Source organism: Calonectris borealis, chromosome 2 (genome assembly GCF_964195595.1).
Source record: "Calonectris borealis chromosome 2, bCalBor7.hap1.2, whole genome shotgun sequence".
NCBI classification, from domain to species: Eukaryota; Metazoa; Chordata; class Aves; order Procellariiformes; family Procellariidae; genus Calonectris; species Calonectris borealis.
This window is the reverse complement of record NC_134313.1, coordinates 9,178,278-9,200,864: the sequence shown is the minus strand read 5'-3', so window position 1 is coordinate 9,200,864 and position 22,587 is coordinate 9,178,278. Positions and strand designations below refer to the sequence as shown.

Sequence of the window (22,587 nt, the reverse complement as noted above, 5' to 3'; positions counted from 1 at the left end):
CCTCAGGATTGCTGTTCCTCAAACTGAGAAACCCCCAATTTACCCCTGTTTTCAGCAACATCCAGGTTTGGTCTGACAGCATCTCTTCCCACGCTCACGCTCAGACGTCGCACACACGCTAGCTGAGACAGGGCTTCGCTACTGGTTTCGAAGCGCATTGGAAAGGTGTCACAAAAAAGGACTTATCATCTCTGTTTTCATTTCCCGACCCACCGAGGCTGGTTTGCTGTGGGAGGATTAACCTGGGGCCAAACCCTCGGAGGGGGAGGTGGCACACAATGAGCCAGTTATTCAACTCCCATGACAACTCTTCACCACAAGCCTTTTTTTCCGTAATCCCTCCAAATACTGCTGTGCACAAGACATGCTGTTGCCAACTCTGCTTTACAGATGGGGAAGGGGTAAGCGAGACTGCGGGCATCCATCTTATTCTCACCCTTACAGAGCTCGAGGCAGAAGTGCAATATCCATCCCCAGCTCCCGACTCTGCTCCTGACTCCGCTCCTTCCCACTGCCGCTCAGCGTTTTGAAGGTAAATCATTAAGGAGCGGGAAGCTGGAGCAGTAACAGGGACCTGGACAGGCTGGATCGATGGGCTGAGGCCAACTGTATGAGGTTCAACAAGGCCAAGTGCCGGGTCCTGCACTTCGGCCACAACAACCCCAGGCAACGCTACAGGCTTGGGGAAGAGTGGTTGGAAAGCTGCCCGGAGGAAAAGGACCTGGGGGTGCTGGTTGACAGCCGGCTGAACATGAGCCGGCAGTGTGCCCAGGTGGCCAAGAAGGCCAACGGCATCCTGGCCTCTATCAGAACTAGTGTGGCCAGCAGGAGCAGGGAGGTGATCGTGCCCCTGTACTCGGCACTGGTGAGGCCGCACCTCGAATCCTGTGTTCAGTTTTGGGCCCCTCACTACAAGAAGGACATGGAGGTGCTGGAGCGTGTCCAGAGGAGGGCAACGAAGCTGGTGAAGGGCCTGGAGCACAAGTCTTGTGAGGAGCGGCTGAGGGAACTGGGACTGTTTAGTCTGGAGAAGAGGAGGCTGAGGGGAGACCTCATCGTGCTCTACAACTACCTGAAAGGAGGTTGTAGCGAGGTGGGTGTTGGTCTCTTCTCCCAAGTAACAAGCGATAGGACGAGAGGAAATGGCCTCAAGTTGCGCCAAGGGAGGTTTAGATTGGACATTAGGAGAAATTTCTTTACTGAAAGAGTGGTCAGGCCTTGGAACAGGCTGCCCAGGGAAGTGGTGGAGTCACCATCCCTGGAGGTATTTAAAAGACGTGTAGATGAGGCGCTTAGGGACATGGTGTAGTGGGCATGGTAGTGTTGGGTTGACGGTTGGACTCAGTGATCTTAGAGGTCTTTTCCAACCTTAATGATTCTATGATTCTATGATAACAGAAATGTTACTTTGCCCTGTGTAACCCCCTTCACACCTCCGACCTGCAACTTCTTCAGGGCTGTGTTTCAGCCTGGGTCCTCCGAGCACTTGTTAGGCAGCCGCCCCTGGCAGGGGTAAAAATTAGTTTAAGATGGAGTTGGCTGCTGTTCCCATCGCTCTTTGCCAAGTCTGATGCCACCCTCAGCAAATTTTCTGGCATAATGGGCTGCAGTTGGACTGAAAAAGAAGCACAAGCCATGCAAGGGCTACTGATAAGAAAATTTAGATTGCAAATGCAGTCTAACCAAGAAGGTAATAGAGATTCAAAGTATAAAAATGTATTTTAAGGCTTCTTTGGTCCAATTCACATCCTTGTGCATGTGTTTGTAGTGACTCAAGCTGAGTTTTGTTCATCGTACTGGGAGTGCTGCATCCCATCGGCACTGCCGGCAGTGCACAACCTGCAGTGACAGCGATCATCCTCTGCCGTTAATGATGGGAGTTTGGGGATCCACCGGAGAGCCTGTGCCCCCCCTGTCCCCAGCTGTGTTGGGACATTAAGCCCTACTGTCACTTCCAAAGGCGCTCATTTTGCAGTGCCTACAACAGCTCCTGCTGCAGAGCTTTCCCATTCCCACCCATCTTTGCTGACACCAACGGAGCTGCTAATTTGAGTTGCTGCCCCTTGCCCCCCATACGATAATCCCCATCTATACAAACACTAGAGTTAAGGGGTCACATGCTGCTTTTTATAACTTTACCACCAACTCCGTTTTTAAGAGCCTTTTCTTCCACTGTTCTGGACAAGATTAACCACTGCAACTTGATTGTGTTGCCATGGCAGTAATAAGAAAAAAAGTAATTTCTTTTTCTTAAAAAAAAAAAAAAATCAATAATTGGTATTACTGTGTAAGGTCCCTGACATTAATTATAAATAAATGTTAGACCTACTAAAATAAGAAAGTGAATTTACGGCAGCAGGCTGCATGCTACTGCTGAAGCCTTCGTGGCTGCCACGATACAGATACAAAATATAAAAAGTATTGGGGACTGCAGTTTGCATTTTATCGCCTAGGAAAATGAATGTGTAAATAGCAATAAAATGCACAATTATTTAGCACAAAGCCAAAATACTCTGCAGCATTTATAGGCTGATGGATGGTTTGCCTGCCTGCTCTAATTTACCATAAAACAAGGAAGACAAGGACGGAGGAAAATAAACAATGGCTGCTGTCAATATGATTAGCTGCGAGAGGCCAGGTGAGAGCAGCCGGTCTCCGAAGAGGGTAACACTGCGCCGCTTCGGCTGCTTTTTGCTTCGGTAATCCAGCCCCGATTGCCGTGCTGCTTGGCAAAGGCAGCTGAGCGGGGAGGCAGGGATTGCTGCTCCCAGGGTCTTTATGGGCCCCATCCCTGATGCCTCCGGCAGAAGGGTGGAACAGCCCTCGGAGGGTGAGGGCTTTGAGCCTGCAGCAGGAGGAGGGGGTTATTAGGCAGCCTTGTAACAGATGGGTTTCTGGGCAAGAAAAAAAGTTTCTGGCAGAGAAGTCAGCGGTCAGCTGTCAGGGGCATCACCCGTGACGTGACGAGAGGCAGGGAGAGCCTCAAAAAGACTGGGGGAAAAAAAAAGGTAAAAGTCCTGCAATGCCACCTGTTAAAAAGCGAGGAGAGAGAGAGAAAGAAAAAAAGCATTTGAAATACTTTATGGGATAAAGTAAACTGCAGACAGAGAGAGTGCTACCAGCTGGCTCGCTGGCTGCGATTCAGCAACCCGCAGCGATGCCTGCAAAGGAGCTGCAGGGTCCCAGGCTGGGTCCTGGTGGCAGGAGCCGGTTTGCACAGCACCGGCCACCGCAGTCATCTGCTGCCTCCACCTGCATCTAGAAGACAGCGTGCTATTGTCACCCACCCTATTCAAGAGCATTTCTGAGTGTGACATGGGTACATATTATCAGCTCAAGGTTTTTATTTGTTTGTTTTTTAGCTATCTATCTCCACGTAGGCATACAAGCCCGAATTTCACATACTGCCTTTCTCTGGGGCAGAGAAGCCACGTGCATCTACTCACATTTGCACAACCCCTTTTAGGTCACTGAGGTTGCAGAGACATGAATCTGGTGTTCAGCGTGATATTACCCGCAGGTTCCTTATGCAGAAAGCGGTGCTCCTGCAGAGGGTAATATAAGTCACTTAGAGATGCAGGAGCAGGTGAATGGAGGTGGGTAAGCTCTTGGGTTGCTCCCCACGAAGAGCCGGGATGAGAGCCAGGACGTGCAGCTCCAGCCTGGCGCTGGGACGCACGCCTCGACCTCACACTTTCAACTCACGCTTGTAATTTCAAAGTTAAATTCCTCCACTGAGCGACCACGGCGCAGGGGCTCGCTCCCTCCGTTGGCAACGTGGGGAGCCTCGCCTTCTCATTTACTGGGCTCCTAATTTAGACATTAAAATTAAGTGCCTAAGGAGAGGCAGGGTGAATAACCCAGAGTGCAGGGGAAAGATACATTAGCTGACAACAAACACAGAGATTTTTTTCACTGCTGGATTTGTCAGTGTATTTGGGGCCTGCTCCAAGTTCACGTAAAGCCAGCTGAGTCGTCCAAATAATTTCCACCAGCCATTTTATCCAAAGTCCCTTTTTTAAAAATTCAGGATGAATTTTAAGATTGCTCCTATTTTACAACAGTGGACAGGACAGCTCCTAGATTCAACAGAATCAGGACAAAAAAATATGAAGTAACAGAATGGGGACAGGCGCTTTGTATCCAGATCTACTCCATTCACTTCACGAGAACTCCAGAAGCAGGTCCTGCAAGAAGGATCTTACTCTAGCTACAGCAAGGGTTTTGTGAAGGACTCCTGACGTGGCTTGTCAGACCTGGTTCAAAGCACAAAGCCAACAGAAAAGCTTCTAGCAACGTATGCCAAGATCTTTCATCAATTACCAAGCTGCAATGTAGAATCAAAAGTAGAATGCTAAATACCAAGCTCTGCCCTTTTCCACACATTTCCCTTCATAAGAGAAAAAAAATCAGTAATCATCAGTATGACTGCCTACTTGGATTTGAAAGTAGATAATAAATAGTACATCTGTCTTTTAGTTATTAACATAACTAAGCTTATTGCATAATATCTGTTTCTTTTTGGAAAGCAGCCCTTTCTACCTGTCCCAACAGCACATTACTGAGTTGGCAAGAGGCAGGAGCTTTTGAGTGAATAAGGGAATTGCTTCAGATCAGTCTCATTTGCCAAAAATTTTGTCTCGAAAGTCTGGGTCACCAATTATGCAACTTTTTGAAAACAGAAAGTCCCCTTGACTTAAAAGTCCCCTTGACCAGCTTCGCCGTAGCTTCCATTTCATTTGGCTGTGTGTGATGCATGCAGTTTATTTATCTCACAAATGATTACAAAGAAAATTTTGGTAGAGAGGACTCCTCTGCCAGATCACACACTCAGAGTGCTGAGATGACACATCTCCTCCCACCTTTCTTTGCTCAGGACAAAGCCTGTTTCTCCAATCCTCTAATCCCCCTCCACGGGGGTTAGACTCTTAGAAAATGGTCCACGATGGCTATCATCCTGCACCCAGTGCCGGTTCTGCTCCCTGGAGCTGGAGGCTTGATCCTGGACTGTGCAGAGGATGAACCCCCCAGAATACCCTGATTGGGCTTGAGCCCCAGGACATCTCATCCCTGCACCACCGACAGACCTGCAACAGCTGAGGACTTCCTGCAGTGTTTGGATGGCTTCTCTCTGCTGTTCTGTGCCAGCTCTCAATACCTGAACAGACCGGTGGTATAGTCTGGATAGCCAGTCCCACTGTGCCTGTCATCCAGTGTTTATATTCCTAGTTCAAGCCCAATTGCTGGTGTTGGAACAATAAATCAGCATCTCAGAATTTACTCTCGCTTCCATGCAGTGCTATCAATCACATCCAATACATATTTTATAGTGCTTCCCTTTGACTTAACCTTACCATTGTACAAAGCATATTGTTGGGGGGGGAGAACAACCAGCACGTATCTGAATACGAAAAACTACAGGATTTTAAGAGTTTAGGGTGTTGTGCTGGATCTGTATCTCTGAGTAGACTTGTCAAATTTTTATGAAGACAACAAAGCCCCTGCTCCATGCCTTGGGATCCCTTAGCCTTCTTGTGCTCATAAAGCTGATAGAAAGAAAAAGATCAAACACATTAACCTTTCTGACTCTGCTTAGTCTAGTTGTGTCCTAGCAAGGGAGAGTCAACACTGCAGGAATACATTAGCACAACAAATAAGGCACTAGTTGGCACTTTAAGTGGCTCCTAATGTCCCTCCACAACAGTGCAATGTGCTGTCATCATGACAAGCCAGGCACCAGATGCCTTTATTTTTAATTGCACTGAAGAGACATCGGTCTTATAGCAGGCTCTGCCCAAAGGCAAGACTGGTCACAGCCCCTCCCCAGGCAAGTGCTGCTCCGAGATGTCCTTTTCCTGCACACTGAAAAATGTTTCTAGTTCATAAATTCATGGCGTGGGTTCAAATGTCTCCCAGAAGCTCTTTCAACCACAGACACAAATATGGTTTCACTCTTCAAATGCTGCATTGGCAGCAAAATCAAAGCTTCGCCACTGTTCGGCCGTTCCAGTTTGGAAACAAATTTTTTGGCTAAGATTTCTCCAGTCAACCTAATTCCCACTAGCCATCGATCGCAACGGTCTACTCAGATGAAGGCAATAGTCTGAATGCTTTGTCTACAGAGAATCAACCCTTTGATTTTGGTGCTCCTGTGAGCTTTTCCTCAAAGGTGAATTTCTCTACGTGAATCATTTAGACAGAACCATTCTCTCTCCTGGCTTGCTATTGAACTCTCTAGGAAACAGCATTTAATGCAAGAAGGCAAAACAATAGTATTGACTGTCCTTTGTCCGGGTTTGTTTAATTCTGTAAAGCAAACAGTTTGTGTGAAATGCATTCCTGGTAATAAAATCGTATTGCACATTTGCTTATAGAGGGTCACCAGGGAGAGCAAATGCGCCTGTACTCAGCAATAAATGTTTGATTCCGTGTTGCACAGCAATTATTCAAAGTGAGAGGGACTATTGGATCCAAGACTGCTGCCCTTTAGGACTCAGCCTGTCAAGTTGCATTGCTCTGTACTTTTTATCCAAGCGGATTTCATCTCCACACTGTTATTGCTGGGTGATAGTCAAGTCTTTAAGTCCAAGTTGCACTGAGCTTGAAAAACAACATTTGACTTCCAGGCTGCCCTTTCTTTGTTAAAAGGAGCATTGCTTTTTTTATTATTATTATTATTTATCAATATGCCATAGAGTATTAAAGCAGTAAAACTTAAAAAGCATGGATGGCTTATTCTGAGGACAGGGAAAGACAGAGATTTCAATTTAATCACCCCTAAAATTGCTTCTTCCCTAGTTTTAAAAATACTGTAGCTTTAGTCATCAAGAGGAAATTACATTGCTATCCTATATTATTTTCTCAGATTTTTGTACATACTTTGGAAATTTATCAGGTATCGGGTATTTTTCACTCTTCTAAAATTAAACAAGGAGTCATTAATATATTTTATACATACATCTCTCTATAGATACTTTCTCGACATTTACTACCTATCTAGCCTTGCACTTGACAGACTTTTACATATTGCTCAGCGAAGAGAAATATAAAGAAATTCCACAGAGCTTAAGCGCACGCAGAGATCTGTGCCGCTTCCCCTTAAAGTAAGATTTAATCAACACAGTGCCACCTCAACCCTGACCAGATGATCAGTCAACGCAGCTCTGAGTAATATCTTGGAAAGTCTGAGCCTACAGACAATTACAGACCACTTAATCACAAAATTTAATCAAGATAATAATTAGGCACTGCATCCTGTTTAATGCACAAGGATGTGCTCCTGCTGCCAGATCGGAACTGAACACAGGAATGGAGGAAAGAATCAGCAAAGTCAACAGAATATATCCTTGACGATAGATGAAAAACTAAACTCAAACAGCTTGCCAAATCCTTAAGAAGAACTCCAGCACTTTATGCCAGTCGAAAACCCAACCCTACGAGATTCTTTCAAAGATCTATTTCTTCAAAAGACCAGCTTATTATTTTTTATTTGACCACACTTGAGAGATAAAGCTCAAGGTCCTGGCACAGTAGGTGCTCTGCTGATGCCTAGTAAGCATTTTTTGCTCAGATAAATCTTGCCCTGCAGAATGGAAAAGGGTGGAAAGGAAAAGCTCTATTAAGTGACTTTTCCAACATCAAAATGAAGAATATAAATCTGTCAGTTATCTTAGCCACTGTACCACACTGCCTCTGTTGGGTCAGCTTTGTAGGTCTAAGCAAAGAGTTACAAGACTCTGTAGTTAATAAATTTTTTTAAGTAAGTACCTCATATTTACTGTAAGCTAAGCAAAGTGACTTTCTGGGATAGATGCTATTAAGAGGATTTTTCCATATTTTCCACCAACTTCAAAGTGCCATGTGAGTCTCCTTGTTAGAGCCGAGTGACATCCACACATCACTGAGCTGAGGAAATAGTGGCAGCAGCAACGCATTTGTAAACATTAAAAAGCCCAGAAACATGGAGGCTTGGAAGAAAGAGCGGTGGGTGTAAAAAATGGACTCGACAACCCAGTAGATCACTTCCATTTCTAGATTCTACAAACCCTCTTGTTGTCCGAAAAGCGGATTCGTGCCCGGCGTGCAAGTAGCCAATTCCACACGCTCAGGAGAGATATTGTTTTATTCAGGCCTGGGTGCTCGGTGGGCTTGCCACAAATCAAGCACACCTGGTCTAATCACCTTTCTGTTTATATCCATGCTTCTCATACATATTTTAAATTTTTCTTTTACATATTCATTACATTTCTGAGAACTAATTATAATATTACATCATCTTAAACACAGGCGCACCAAAGCCTTTAGGGTCTCCTTGAGGGTCTCGGGTGGTCTCTGGTGATCGGCAGGCTAGTGAACTCTTCATGAACTTACTTCCTCTTTACCTTATAGGATGGCAATTTGTCCCTGAGCCATGCTTGGACCACGTTTGTTTATAGTTTCCAAGGTTATTCTTCACTAGAGCCTAACGATGCTTCCAGGATACACAATTTAAACTAGTTACAATTCTACACACCTGCAAACACAACACCTGCTAGTTACCTAACTTCTAAGCAACAAGTCTTCATTGTTTAGAATTACAGAAGCGAACAGCAGAATTACAGAAGCAAGCAGTATGGAATAGTAGATACTGTACCTACTACATCACTCTGGGATAAAAATAGGATGAAAAGTAGATTTTTTTTTCTCTAAACCAGTGCTATGTTATAGGTTGAGAGGGTCACGAGTAATTAGAGGGTCACAAGTGACTATATACGCTCTGTCTGTGCAGAAAGAATGCATCTGGGATAGGGTGCTAAACACTGCTTTGTCTTCAGGGCAAAGATGGGCATGTTTTAAAAGATCTGTTGGGTGGCTTTATTTATATTAAAGATCGTGTTAGTCACAGTGGTTGGAAATCAGGTGCCAAGTCATTTGTAACAACATCCCAATGTTACCTGCATGCTGTCTTTTCCACTGTCTACACATGGTTTGCTGTGAAAGGAAGCTCTGAAAGAAAAACCTACAAAAGGTGCAGACCTTCATCGCACCGAGACTCCACCTCTCCCATTGTGGTGCTGGGACCAGTTTGCGCCAGCTGGGGATACTGGCTAATATTTTAAAATCAAAAAGTGAGTAGCTTCTCAGAGGGGCCAGCAGAAAACCAACTCTACAGGGGAAGCGAAATCCTTTCTTTACACACATGAGACTTTAAAAAAAAAAAAAAAAAAAAGAAAAGAAAAAGTAGAGCTGAATGATGGTAACATTTCAATCTTCAGAGCCACTGTTAGCTGCGATGAATCCCTTTTGTAAATTCAGCATCTTGAGCCGCAAATACTTATCAAGAGTGTTATTATCAGCCATTGTAAGCCTGCAAACAAGAATTCCCACTGTACTTTAATGGCTGCTGGCCATATCCATCAAAAAGGGGACTCAAACAGACATACAGTTATCATTGTTCAAATTTTAATGAATATATGGCATTCCCATTCATTATTTAAGTGACATTCAGATGCAGTTTCAGTCAAAGCTGCCTCTTCATAAATGTTATTAGCTACAAATGTGCCTTTAATAAAATATTACACTGTGCAAAAATAAAGTGTTGTACTGATAATCAAAGGAAAATGAATGGAAGGAACTAAAATCCACAGCGATACAGTCTGAACTCCTTATTCACTCAAAAACCTCTTTGATTTTAATGGGCAATTTCTCAGAGCCCAGCACAGGAACACAGAGTCAGGCCCACCAGGCACACACAAAGACACAAGAAACACCTCCTCCAAACTCTTGTGGCTCACACGCAGACTGCTACCCAATTATTTGAGTCAGAACAGGCCTATCTGTGGTCAGTTTGACCACAACTCAATAATACTGCCTGCAAATCCAATATACATAGCCCTCTGGACAGCTTTACATTCATTATCCAACTCTTTGGACTGCACACTTTGGAAAACACTCTGTAAATTAGCGTTCGGGCTGTTGAGTGTGGTTCAATGCGGTTAAGGCTCTGCTTTTCTCACGGGTGCTTATATTTTTTGATAAACTTGTGTGCTGAGGTATCTCAAGTTAGGCACTTAGAACTGAAACATCCTAAATCTAATCAGGTTGCAAACGCTGGCCCCAGACTGCTTGCTATCCAAGCCAGGAAGCAGCTATTTATTTTCTCTAAATTAATCCCAGCTCAGCAAGACACTTAAGCGCACATCTAGCTTTATAAAGACAGAGTGGGTTTCCCACTCACTTAAATAATGCAGATGCAAATGCTCTGCTGAATCAGGTCTATAAAAATCCAATAGCAGTCAGTAATAAATACTGTGACATAGAAGAGCAATCTCTGCTCCGCAGCCAGGAGGTTGGAGCGCGCTGCTGGGATCTGTAATGCAGCGTCCTCGCTAGCGCCGTGGGATTGCCTCCGCTTCCCCGCATCCCGCTCTATTCCCCAGGGCCGAGAGCCACACACACTCCTCCTCCTCTCTCTGTCTGGGAATAAGATGTGTCTCTGTATAGAAGCTATCTATTATGCAAGATTTATCTTGGGTTTCCCTGCCCCGCTCTTCTAACCACGCATTTGAGATGAAAATACTGTCAGCGCCTAGGCTGGGTGCCTGGAGCGGGAGGGGCAGAAGCAGAGGTGGTTTATTTGCCGGAGCAGGCGGCTTTTCTTCTGCAGTAAATTTGTATTAAATCGGTTTTATTTCTACCTGGATGAAAGAGGAAACCGACACTTCACCGGAGTTGGAAACCTGCCCCCACTAACAGTATACATGGAGCGTGATGAAGACGAAGGCAAAACCAGTCTCTGCTAAACCTGGTCAGCCCTGATAGACTCTGCTCCGGGAAAGGGACTTAGAGACAACAACAAGAGACTAAAAAGGATGCCTGAGTGCAAACTTGCATATTTAACCCCTTCTGGTTAGCAGTCTTCTTCCCAGATTGGCACCTAAACCCTGCAGGGACTTTGTCTTAAAGGAAAAAAATTAATGATAATAATAATAATAGTAGTAGTAGTAGTGGTGGTGGTGGTGGTGGTAATACTGTTCCCAGAGGTACCTGGGGTGATGTCCCTGTACATTGCATCTTGGCAAGAGTATTTGCCATCTGTCTCAAGGCTGCGCACAACAGGCACCCAAAAATCAGGCATTCTTCTGCCCGTGCTTCCTCGGGGTGTCCATAGTGTATGTGTTGTGCCCAACACATGTGAGCAAGACGGGCTTTTGCAGAAAAGTCAGCCACAAGCATCAGCTTTGTTGAGAAGGAGACTGAGGGACATCTTCTCTTCCCACCGCCGAGTGCTCTGCTCAGGATCTCACCTGCAGGATTAATAACCTGTGCCCTGAAAGATGACAGCCAGTACTGCTTGTTGGGTTTTTTTATTTGGGGGGGAAGAAGAGCTTGGGAGGTACTTTTGGGTGAAGGTTCAAGGTGAAGGATCTGGAGCACAAGAAAGGTAGCCTCCTTGTAGCCTTGAATAAGGCCTTCAAAAAGGCATGACTTCATGCACATACAGGTCCTGTGGAGGATCTGGCCCTGACTGATGTACGATATATAAATGATACTTAGTCGCTGGAGGAAAAAACCCAAAACAACCCCTGAACGTTAGCCAATTTAATAGCTTTAGGAGATGGACCATCAGCAGCAAGACAGACGGGGCCATGGAGAGATGATCCAGGGCAGAGCGCAGTTTCATCAAAGTAAATCTGGATTAATTCAGCCGTTTTTGATGTATATTCATCCCAGAGAAGCACACCAGTTTCTCTGTGCATCAATAATGATTTTTTTTCCTAAACTTCGGGTAAGTCCTTCACAGATACCCACCATTTGATCCTGAAGGTTCGACTTCGTACAAAAGTTGCCATGGGAGGTGGTTATCCTCCAGCCTGGTGGAATCTGTCACTGTTGTCATTTTAAAAGGCATGAGAAGGCATCTCACCTGGGCTGCAAGAAGCAGCATCTTAATCTTGAAACTCTTTCTGTTCTGCAGTATTATTTCAATGGAACTGGAGGTAAGAAACACCCTCTCCACTTCTGCTCCTCGGGTAGAGTTAAAGTGCTCTCCAAATCATACATATATAAGCAAGGTAATTTCTCAGTGCCTCTGCTTTCAGTTTCTCAGGCTTTAGAAACTAAAATTAAAGCATTATTAGGGGTAAGGGTCAGCCATATACCCAGCCAACTAGCTGGCAAAGACTCCACCTGGAACAAAGAGATTCTAAAATAAACTTTTTTAATGAGAAGTATGGCAAAAAGCCAAGCAGAAGTTGCAGAGGATACCTCATTAAAGACATTGATAAGCCTAAGTCAGGTCAATCTGTTTAAGTAACTCAATGGCTTCAGTCAGATAGGAATAGATCTGTTTAATTTGCCTTCAGAAAAACAGCAGCAGAGTGGGAGCGGAGGAGGAGACCTCGCAGGGAGCCATAAGCTTTCCATAAAAGTTGGTAATCATGCGGGAAGTCGCATCTGTGGTTTACTCACTTGGAAGAGAGACATCTCACACAAAAGTGAGCTGAAACAGTTGTAGGCAGAGAGAGCAGCCACACACGAGGAGTGGATCTGCATTCGGCAGCGTGTGCTAATACCGTGGGATCTTCCCTGCACGGCCACAGCCCGTACGGGGAACACAGGGCCAACCGAAAGAGCCGATCTGGCAAATGCAAAAAATTAAATTTAAGGCGTGAGCCAGAACCTGATTTCTTTTTGCACCTTTGCAGCACTAGCAGAGCTTCAGCAGGAACAAGCAAGCTGAATTTCTGCTGGAACAAAAGGCTCAGAATATGGTTCTTGTTTTGAAAGTCGAGCCCAGGGGCCCCAAATGGGAAAAGAAATTCTTGCAGTTCAAAAAGATTGCGCTGTGAACTAAACAGCACTGCCTGCCCTCCGTCAGGATGTCCGCTCTGTTTGCGCTCGCCCGTGCTGACGGCAGGGTTATCATTTACTTCAGGATTTCCGTAACGCTGAGAACAGCACAGCCGCCAGCGTGCTGGGCATCCAGGCTGGAAACCGCCAGCAGCCAAACAGCATCTTGCTGATTGCTGCTTACAGGGTACCGGATCAGCAGTAATTAGCAAACTGCTGCTAAGCTCAGAGACCTCATTTACAGGTATCCGGGTGACCCCACTGATATGACTTTGGGGCTTATTTCGTCATTGAGCAGAAAAATAATGTCTTTAAGTAATTGCATGGTGTGGTAATAGGTAAATAAGAACTTTGCTTCAAAAAAATTAAAATAAACCTAACGCCGGTTTTATTGGGCAGATCTCAGCAGCAACCCAATAGGAGGTTTTGTCATGCTTGGACTTAATCTACCTTTTAAAGATGGTGTATAATGAATTATCATAATGATTAAGAGCCAAACACAGCGTAAATGGAGTCCCTGTCACCCAGGCTTCAAGCAAACATTAAGCTTTATAATGTATGAGTGTACACAGTAATGAATAAGTATGTCTCTCGCAGGCTTTTGTTCCCTGCAGGCATACTCTGAGGGGTTTGGTGCATGTCAGCAGCTCCAACCATTAAACACCCTTCAGTCAGGCCTCAGAAATCATGAGGTTCTGAATTCTTTGAATAGACCTTCTGGTCTCAGCACTGGGAATCACACCTCAAAGTTTCTCCTGCTAATAGGAATTGAGAAAACAACTTAAAATACGAAGGGAGAGATTCCCACATTCCTACCCAACCTGAAAAGGGGGCATTTTGATGAAACACCATTAAGATAACCACTACAACATCATTAATCTTATCAACACAGCAACAATCCACAAGACTAAAGCCTGCAGCTCCAATGTCAAAGTGAAACTCAATCGTCGGGAACTGAGTATTTTTTACCCTGGGAAAAGGTACTACATCCTGATTGAGGGTTCCCCTGATTTTCCTAAAGGGGCCATGTTAGGCAGGTACTTCACCAGGGATGTGGGGATCCCAGGGGTCCTGGCCACTTCTTGCTGCACCAACATCCCCTGCCCTACTCATGGCACAGAATCACAGAATCATAGAATGGTTTGGGTTGAAAGGGACCTTCAAGATCATTCAGTTCCAAGCCCCCTGCCACAGGTACACCTTCCACTAGATCAGGTTGCTCAAAGCCCCATCCAACCTGGCCTTGAACACATAACAAGGACCCTCCAATGTCCCACCGCACACACAAAACTGTCCCCTTTCGGATGAAAGGAGGCAAACCCAGAAGATACACAGGTTGGAGGGATGAGGATATTATAGCCAGGATTTTGGCTAGATGATTACTATAGACCATTAAGCTGTTCTCCTCTGGCCGGACTTATTGTTGACTCAACAAAAGAAAGCGCAGAGAGCTGAGTACCTGCCAAGCCTGTACAGAGCAGTTGTGCCAAATGGAAAAAAAAAAAAGTCAGTGCAAAATCAGAAGGAAGCCACAAACACTTGTTTTCTCTTACATCTGCAAAACCAAAGCTAACTTCCCTTTGGAAAACCTGCAAATGCAGAGCCTTGGGAGAAAACCACCCCTTGCACTGTGAATACTTAAAGTGGATGTTTAAAAATCCCATCCCTACCCCAAACTTCAGTTCCTGAAGCTGAGCATATTTTATTCCATCTTCTCCTCCCAGTTCTTCTTCTAGGCGATATGAATGGTAAAGCAATGAGAAGGGGGAAAAGCAAACCTGACAAATGCCCATGTCCCTGAGACAACCAGCTCCGAGCAGGTGGACGCAGCAGGAATCACTTGCGCCTCAAGAGCGGAGAGGGATGGGTGATCTGGATCTGCAGAAAGCCTGGGTTAGTCAAATGACTTTTTAGGGCTTTGTGCCAGAATGAAGCAGAATGAAACAGAGATAATCTGCTGAAAGAATTCCCCATCCAGCAGGGGAACAGCCAGATGCTTCCTGTGCATGAGATTTCAGGGTAGCATAGGATACATATCGGGACACAGGTTCAGCGTGGTCAGCAGCAGCAGGTTGGGGGGAGGGAAAAAAATTAGAATATGGCAATGCAAAAGCAGAACTCCAGGACAAATGCTTTGTGCTGGGAAGTTGTCATTCTCTGAGGTCTGGCATTAAGAAATGGCAGCGGCCAGAGCACCAGAGAGCCATCCCAGCGCAAAGCTGCACGCGGGCGGATAGTAATTTGGGGGACTGTGAGAAACCAGATATTCATGAATGGTTCAGCACAAACCTTGGAAATTAGGAAAGCATCACTGTGAAGCAGACGTAGCATTCCCAGCAGCCTGAAATGCAACTTTTGATTTAAAAGCTACCAAAATTTAAAAAAAAAAAAAAAGAAAATTCGTTTGCTAAAATGGCAGATAGTAGAGGTTTGTTTGTTTGTTTGTTTTTCTGGAAGCATCTGTATTTTGAAAGTCTAAGGATCATTCATCACTGTCATTTTAGACCTCAAAAAAACTGCCCACAACTTAGTTGTTTGGGTTTTTTTACATAGTTCCTTAAATGTCCAAACTTAGGTAATTAAGCAAATAGTGCCTCTAGCAGACATTTGGGCTTTCTGCGGTCAGACTTTCCAGTTACATCATGTGCTCTTTAGCAACATCTATCCTTGCCTCCAAGTATTTCAGTGTCTCAGAGGATTTTAGACCACATCACATCTAAGGCTATAGCTGTCCAGCTAGTCACAAATACTCAAAATATTATGAGCTGAACACACAGAGAGACACAGAGCGGAGTGCCGGGCGGCAGAGGTGTGATGCTGAATTACAATCCAAAATCTTCTGAACGCGAATCATGTTTTCACATTCCACAGCTGCATTTGCAAGGCAGCGGTCCTTCCACTTCTCTACAGAATGATCAATATTTTTAGCTTTATTCTTTTACATATTTAGTTATTAGCAGAGAGCAGAAATGATGTTTCTCTGCTAAAGAAATTTCACTTCTGCATCCCCCATCCCTTCCTGAGAAAAGCTAATAAAAGCACTTTTTTGCAATGACAGTGAACAAGTGTGAGAGCAATGGGGCTATCAAATTAAAGGCAAATGTGTTATAATATCAACGGTGACTTGCGTACACAGCAGAACTATGCTACTGAAAAAAGAGTTCATGAATGCTCTGCTAAAAAACATTGGAAAAAAGCATCTGAACAGTGTGAACAAAGGGAAATTACCGCAGAAATTACAACTGATCAGACATTTGTGCAGGAAATTCCTTCCCCAGATTCTCAGCAGCAATTAGTGCTTCAGAAGACCACCAGAAATTTGTGAAAGGCTCTTTAAGATAGCAAAAGCCATCTCCTCCTCAACGTTTTGGAGACAATACGGCTCAAAGCATGAGATCCAATGTCTGGCATATCAGAAACCCTGCTTTTCTGCTTTACTCAGAACTGTAGCGCAGTGGCAAGTTTCAGGGTCAACTAGACTTTGACAAAGCAGCAATGCCTCACTGGAACTTAAAAGTTGCTATTCTTTCATTTCAGAAAGAAAATGCTCACGTTTGCCCTGTGGCAGAGGGCTCGCAGCATTCTTTCAAGCAGGGGACAAGGCCAAGTATTAAATACTTGAGGAAGTTGTTTTCTCATGTGGAAAACAAACACTTTGCAAAAGGCTTCACTCATTGCACGCGTGGGCGCCTGGCATCGGGTCAGTCTGGACCTCTCGTCTATGAGAGGGTACAAGGAGGGTCACTCAGTGGGAAGACACCGGCTGGGTTAGTTTTCAGCTAAGCCATGCATTTTAGCATGATTGATTATTTGGGTTTTGACTCTTTGTTTATATGTAGTAAGCTTTTATGAAAAAGAGTCTGGGGCCTGGGGCCTGCAGGGCAGCTCTGAATCAATCAGGCCAGTAATATTTTTCTTCCTTCCCACAGAAAAAAAGCAGATCCTGTTAATTTTGGACCATAAAGAAGCTTCTCCATCTCTTTCACACTCATCTACAAGGGACAACATCTATGTGCTGGGTGTTTTTTTAATAGATAACACCAAAATATATATATGGGGTTTTTTAAATGGCATGAAAGAAGCAGGTAGGCACAGCTCTCACTGACTTTCAGCAGGGTGCAGACAGCTCAGTGCTGTTTGGGCTCTGAAAGCCCTTACCTGATGGACACAGCCTTAGGGCCTCAATTCTCCACAGAAGAAGAAAACCACAAAACCAGCGTTAGCTCCCTTGGTTTAGATGCCCCAGTCTCTACCCTACGGCACTTGCATCCCTAGCGAAGAGGTTAATGGGATCTAACGCCCAGCCAGGCCAGAGCAGGACCCATCTGATCTAACTTTACATCTCAGCACCTGAGCAAGTCATCGAGGCTTCCTTAACTGTCAACAGGGATGAAGTCCCAGCTCCAGAGCCTGTTTTTAAGATGTTTCCTCTAGAATGAGACAAGTCACATGCTAAAGTACCTATTTCTCTTTGTGACCCATAAAAGGAGGACAGATAACCAGCTCTGACAGCAGCGCATGCGTTGCAGATGCTTGCACTTAGTCAGATGCATCCCACACCGATCTTCTGCGCTCTAAGCAAAGTCCCAAGACAGGAAAACACTCTCTGCTCCAGTCGGAGCATGAACTGCTTCTCCTCTCCCCGGGCCTGTCTTCCGTGCGCTCCCTTTCATTTCATAAGGCGAGCAGTTTTCTCCCAATTAAAAGAAAGAGGAGTATTCTTAAAAGAAAATGAAGCTCCAATTCCCTTGGCGACGCCGGAGAACATACTTCCTTCTGCAAGGTCATTTCTAAATTACGAGGTCGCAGCAGCATATTATTCCCAGTATCGATTCTGCCAATAGGGCTGTCAGCCAGCAGCACTGAGAGGGGGCAGATGGAGCAGGAGTCTTGCCCATGAGAGCCACACGTGTGCTAGACCTGGAGAGAGACGTGGAAACCAAGCCCTACCCTCAGCGCTGAAGGGCAGGGCTTGTCGCCAAACACAAGCATGGTTTTCCTTCATATCTTAGTCATCCCACATGTTTTTATGCCCTGTTATACTTCCTCAGGAAATGAGTCCCAGAAGCCAGGCTTTTTTTCTATCCGTTTTCTCGGCTCCTCTGAGCACCGACTCTGCTTAACAGCTTCTCCTCGCCCCTTTTTGTCCTCACCGCCAGCCCAGAACACCCAGGAGGACAGCGCTCTCACTGCTGCCTTGCGTGAAAAGCCACAGAAATGAAGAATAAAGACATGCCTGGGAACAAAATGTACTGGAGCTGCCACAGATGGGAAGCCCTGCGAACCCAAAACCACCTTCCGTAGCACAGGTACAATCACCATATCTCCATCCCCCTTCCCAGTGCTGTGACCAAGAGGAGACAGAGATAACACTGTTCTAGGTTTCATCCTGCCAGAGAAGAAAAGACGAGTGTTGTGGCAGTGGCTCCCTCCACTCTCCATCACTGCATGTCAAGTAAAGTATGAGAGTAACATCTCTGAGTAGGTACCAGAGTAATTGCAGTCCATACGGCACCTCAGATTACAGAGTTGCCAGGGCAGCAGCAATTCCTCCACCCACCAAGGTTTTCTGCCCGAAAGGTTGACACCTTGGCAGCTTCTTTGGGCCTGGCAGCCCTCCAAATTATGATCCCATGGGGCACTAATGGACTGATCCATTCCCCTACCCATGTACCCTTTACTGCTCAAGGGTCATCGTGGCTGGATTTCACCTCTGTTTTCACAGGCAGGCAGCCAGCAGCATCCCACTTTGATACCTTCTCCAAGAATGTTCTACCTCTTTGCCAAGCAGGGCCACCAAATCCTGCTGAGGGACACCTACTCTCCACATACTGCCAACAACACGCTGCCATTTGCAACCATGTCTACTACCTATCAAGAGCTATTGATGAGCCACATTCATTCTTCTCATCTTGTATATTAAGGGTTACAAGGTTGTAGCTTACAAAACCAAAACCATTTAGTTAATACTCTTATACATTGAGAACTCAGGTGCCATAAAATACTTGTCCAGCAAAAGGAAGCACACTTTTATTTTATAAATAGGTATATTTAGGATCAAATAAGCATTAAATTCTCCTTTCCCCATCCACAACAGTGGAGTCTCTAGGAATATTACTCTGGCACATTTTAACATCTCATCAGTCATGTTTGCACAACATGGGATATGGAGAACCCTTAAAGAGAGAAAAAGAGCCCATAGTGTTATTTATGCTACCAGAATCTCCTTATACTGCAAATTCAAAGGTTCCCCTTATGTCTTCATTACTTTAAACTTCTGGCATCTGTGACTATCCCACGGAATAAGCCATCTGCATTTCAACTCTTCAACGGTAGATGCCTGACTGTCAATATTTCAGTATACTGTGAAGACCCATACAGCTCCGTTCCAAAAATTTTTAGTGTGATAGCACATTTTAAAAAGGGATAGAAAAGAAATATTAATTAAAACCAGGCAAGCTCTGAAAGAGGTGCAAAGTAGCAGTTATAGTCTATAGCTGGCAAAACCACACCAGTCAAAGTGGAGTTCCCAGCTCTTGTACGGCAGAGATAGAAACGAAACTGTCTCTCCAATCCAGTGTCCTATCCAAAGTCTGTCCCCTTTTGCTTACTTTAAAAACAAGCAGAATCTCTATTTACCTAATCTCTACGAACAGGACCCCTTCAAAGGCTGGGATCAGAGATCATGTTACAGATTTTTGTTGGAACAAAGATAAAGTAAATGTTATCCTGTTTCCCTGAAACTGTAGGTCACCAGTGCTCCGCCTGTGATTATACAGTAGTTAAGAACAAGCTCAGATCAATATTGTCACTGAAACTCATCTTTTCAAAGCTGTGGCTCTAGCAGCACTGCAGGTAGAGGGGCCAAGTATTACCAGATGTTGTTGGACAGTGCAGTTGGGAGGCTCGTGATTCAGGCTCGTATCAGCAAAATGTGTTACAGACATAGTCTGGATATTTCACAAATAACAGACTTCCCTTGATCAAGGATGGGTAGTTGTACATATACATCTCCTCACCTGCTCCAAGGGAGCTTCCTTGTGTAGGGAAAATCTGTGTTCAGCTTGCCCAAATGCTCCACCTAAACCTGCCTCTATTTTTCTTTCCCGTACATTAGAAGGCAAGAAAGGTGCTTCCATTTTTCTTGTTGTAGTTTGGGACCTCACAATGTAGACCTTGCTAGCTTTTATTATTCCCACATGTGGCATAGTTCCCCTTCCCGTTGTTATCCACTGACACATTGTCACTGCAGGGGAAAAAGGAAGAAGAAGGTAATGACATGAAACACAAGGTTTTAACCTGAAGTTTATTCCTCTTTGGCTGTCTAAGGCTGCTTGAAGCATGAATCTGGTTCTGCTGTTTAAAAAAAGGAATTACCCAAGTGACTCACCTCTTGCTGAGAGAGAGAGACCGCTGGCTTGTTCATCATGAGCCAGCGTTCAGAGCACGCCATTTCTCCGTGCTTACAGCAAGAACTGCAATTTATTCCTGGGTCTACCACGGATTGCATGGCTTTGGGGAAATGGCAATAAAAACTGGACTACTTGACAATTTTAAACTGATGCTTCCCTTCCCAACAGACTCTTCCTGTACAGACTTGTTTAAGTTCAAATGCTGAAGTTGAGGTTTTAAACTTGCGCTTACATTTTAAGTCTCGTTCACATAGTCATTAGCAGCATTAAATTGGAGGAGAATCTGCTATGAAATTTAGTCATCTGGTACCATGAAAAAGTGCTGCCATGGTTTTTTGATGTTCTGAGAGAGGCTGGTGTTCCAAACCTGGAGAGACTAGAGCTTTTCAAGTCCTGTTCATTGTTTGCTTTGCAATGTCACAGGAAACAGTAAGGGCTTTAATCTGTAAATACTCTTTTCTTCAGGGATCTGGGAATAATCTACAGGACATAGTTGCATTTTTTTTCCCCTCCATTAAATGCTTCATTAAAGTACTGCTCACTTAATAACAAGATTGAGGAGGAAAAAAAAAGAAAAAAAAAAAGAAAAATAAGTGATGCGTTTTTATGCAAAGCCAAAACTCCGGCATCTCTGCTCCCGTTGTGCAGCAAACAGCTTGCTTGAGTTGCAGGAAATTTGGCTTTGCATAAGAATGCTTCACAGAACAAGAGGGAAAAACTTAAACACAAGGGAAGAATTAATAGGAAAAATGCAAGATAAGACGGCTGATGAGCAGTTAAAGGCTCCAACACCTTGATCTCGGCACATCAAATAGAATACATCTACTTACATGCAGACTGTGCCCTTCTCCTAGAAGTACACCCCTCCCTCGGTGCACAGATATCCAACTTCAGATCAAAGCCTTCTCAAGGATTTTTTTCTTTCAGTTACTTCCAGTCACTCCCTCCAGTCACCCTCGCTCCTTCCTACACCCCTTGATACATCGGATACTGGGCAGCACTTCGGATGCGAGTTTTAATGCTGTACATCACTGTGATTGATCGGGCTTCAGCAAAAAGACTGTGTAATGGTAATTTCAGAAAGAGGGAGGATTAATTTTGGTGTGATACTACTAATCAATCTCCATTTTAGAGTAATTAATTCCAGCAGCTACAAGACTGGCAACACAGATGCTACTGCTGCAGGTACCCAGTAACAGTACAGCCCAGGTACCCTGCAGCAATGCCAGCTACGGGCTTTGTAACTAAGATTTATGATGGGACTCCTTCTGCCCAGTAACCCCCACTGGTGAGACAGTACTACTGCAACAGAGAGGTGGTAGATGCCCCATCCCTGGAAACATTCAAGGTCAGGTTGGACGGGGCTCTGAGCAACCTGATCTAGTTGAAGATGTCCCTGCCCATGGGGGGATTGGACTAAATGACCTTTAAAGGTCCCTTCCAACCCAAACTATTCTGATTCTTCTACTCTGCCAGCCTAGCCCCAAGATCAGAAGCAGAGGACTATGCTTGCAGGTTAGAGGAGCAGCAGATATAAGAAACAGCTAAGGGAGCCACACTGCTTGTCCAGGCAAAACAGGCCACAGCGAATTTGGTAAAAGCTGCAGGCAGAGGAAAAAACTCAGTCTGATTTGCGGTGCCTGGTTATATTAAGGATACTGGAAGATGCATTGATGATCCTGGCTTAATAATTAAGAGCATGAAACTAAAACTTTGGGCCAAATTATGATCCCATTTTAGTTCATTTAGATCTGTGAAAATGAATTGAATTACTCAAGATCTTCACCTACGTAATAAAGCTGGTCATTTTGGCATCGCAGCCTGTGGCTACTCATTACAGAAGCTAAACCACAGGCTCGCTCCAGATGGCTTGTCTCTACAACACAGCATACATCCAAGGCACTTCACAAACTAATCACCTACTGATCATATCCCTTCAATTAAAAATTACTCAATATTTCCAAGTGCTGGCATCCATTTTAGAAATACCAGAAAATTATGAAGTGCTTGGCCAATAATACGCAGCTTTTTCTACATTACAGAATTGTCAGCTAAACAGCATTAACCAGTTCGGTAAGGCAGTATAGTTTATATCTGGCACATGGTGTATTTGGAATTTTCTCCACCTCTACATCTGCTGTGGCAACGGCCTTAGTGGGACCAGCTGAGAGGAGAGACAAATAGGGAAAAAAAATCTCTTATCTACAGTGGGGATACAGATGTAGAGAATTTTTAGAGCAATTTGATTCAATCAAATGGCAAAAGCTCCAAAGGAAGCTCCAGCATCACTCCTTTTCGATGAAGCGGACCCAGGTTGATGCACGTGTTGCCACAGAGGAGAGGA

At 44.6% G+C, this 22,587-nt stretch overlaps 1 protein-coding gene across 5 annotated transcripts in view; it reads right to left on the bottom strand.

The window, feature by feature from the left end:
• Positions 1-22,587, bottom strand: part of ST3GAL1 (ST3 beta-galactoside alpha-2,3-sialyltransferase 1) — an 81,473-nt gene that overhangs the window by 43,289 nt on the left and 15,597 nt on the right. Inside the window, exon 2 of one of the 5 annotated variants that reach the window (XM_075141131.1) lies at positions 21,074-21,303. The exons of 3 other annotated variants lie outside the window; for them this stretch is intronic. The gene's annotated coding sequence lies outside the window, so the exon portion shown is untranslated. Of the gene's footprint in view, positions 1-14,609; positions 14,710-21,073; positions 21,304-22,587 lie in introns of those variants that run through there. One more of the 5 variants, XM_075141130.1, reaches the window with a different exon arrangement.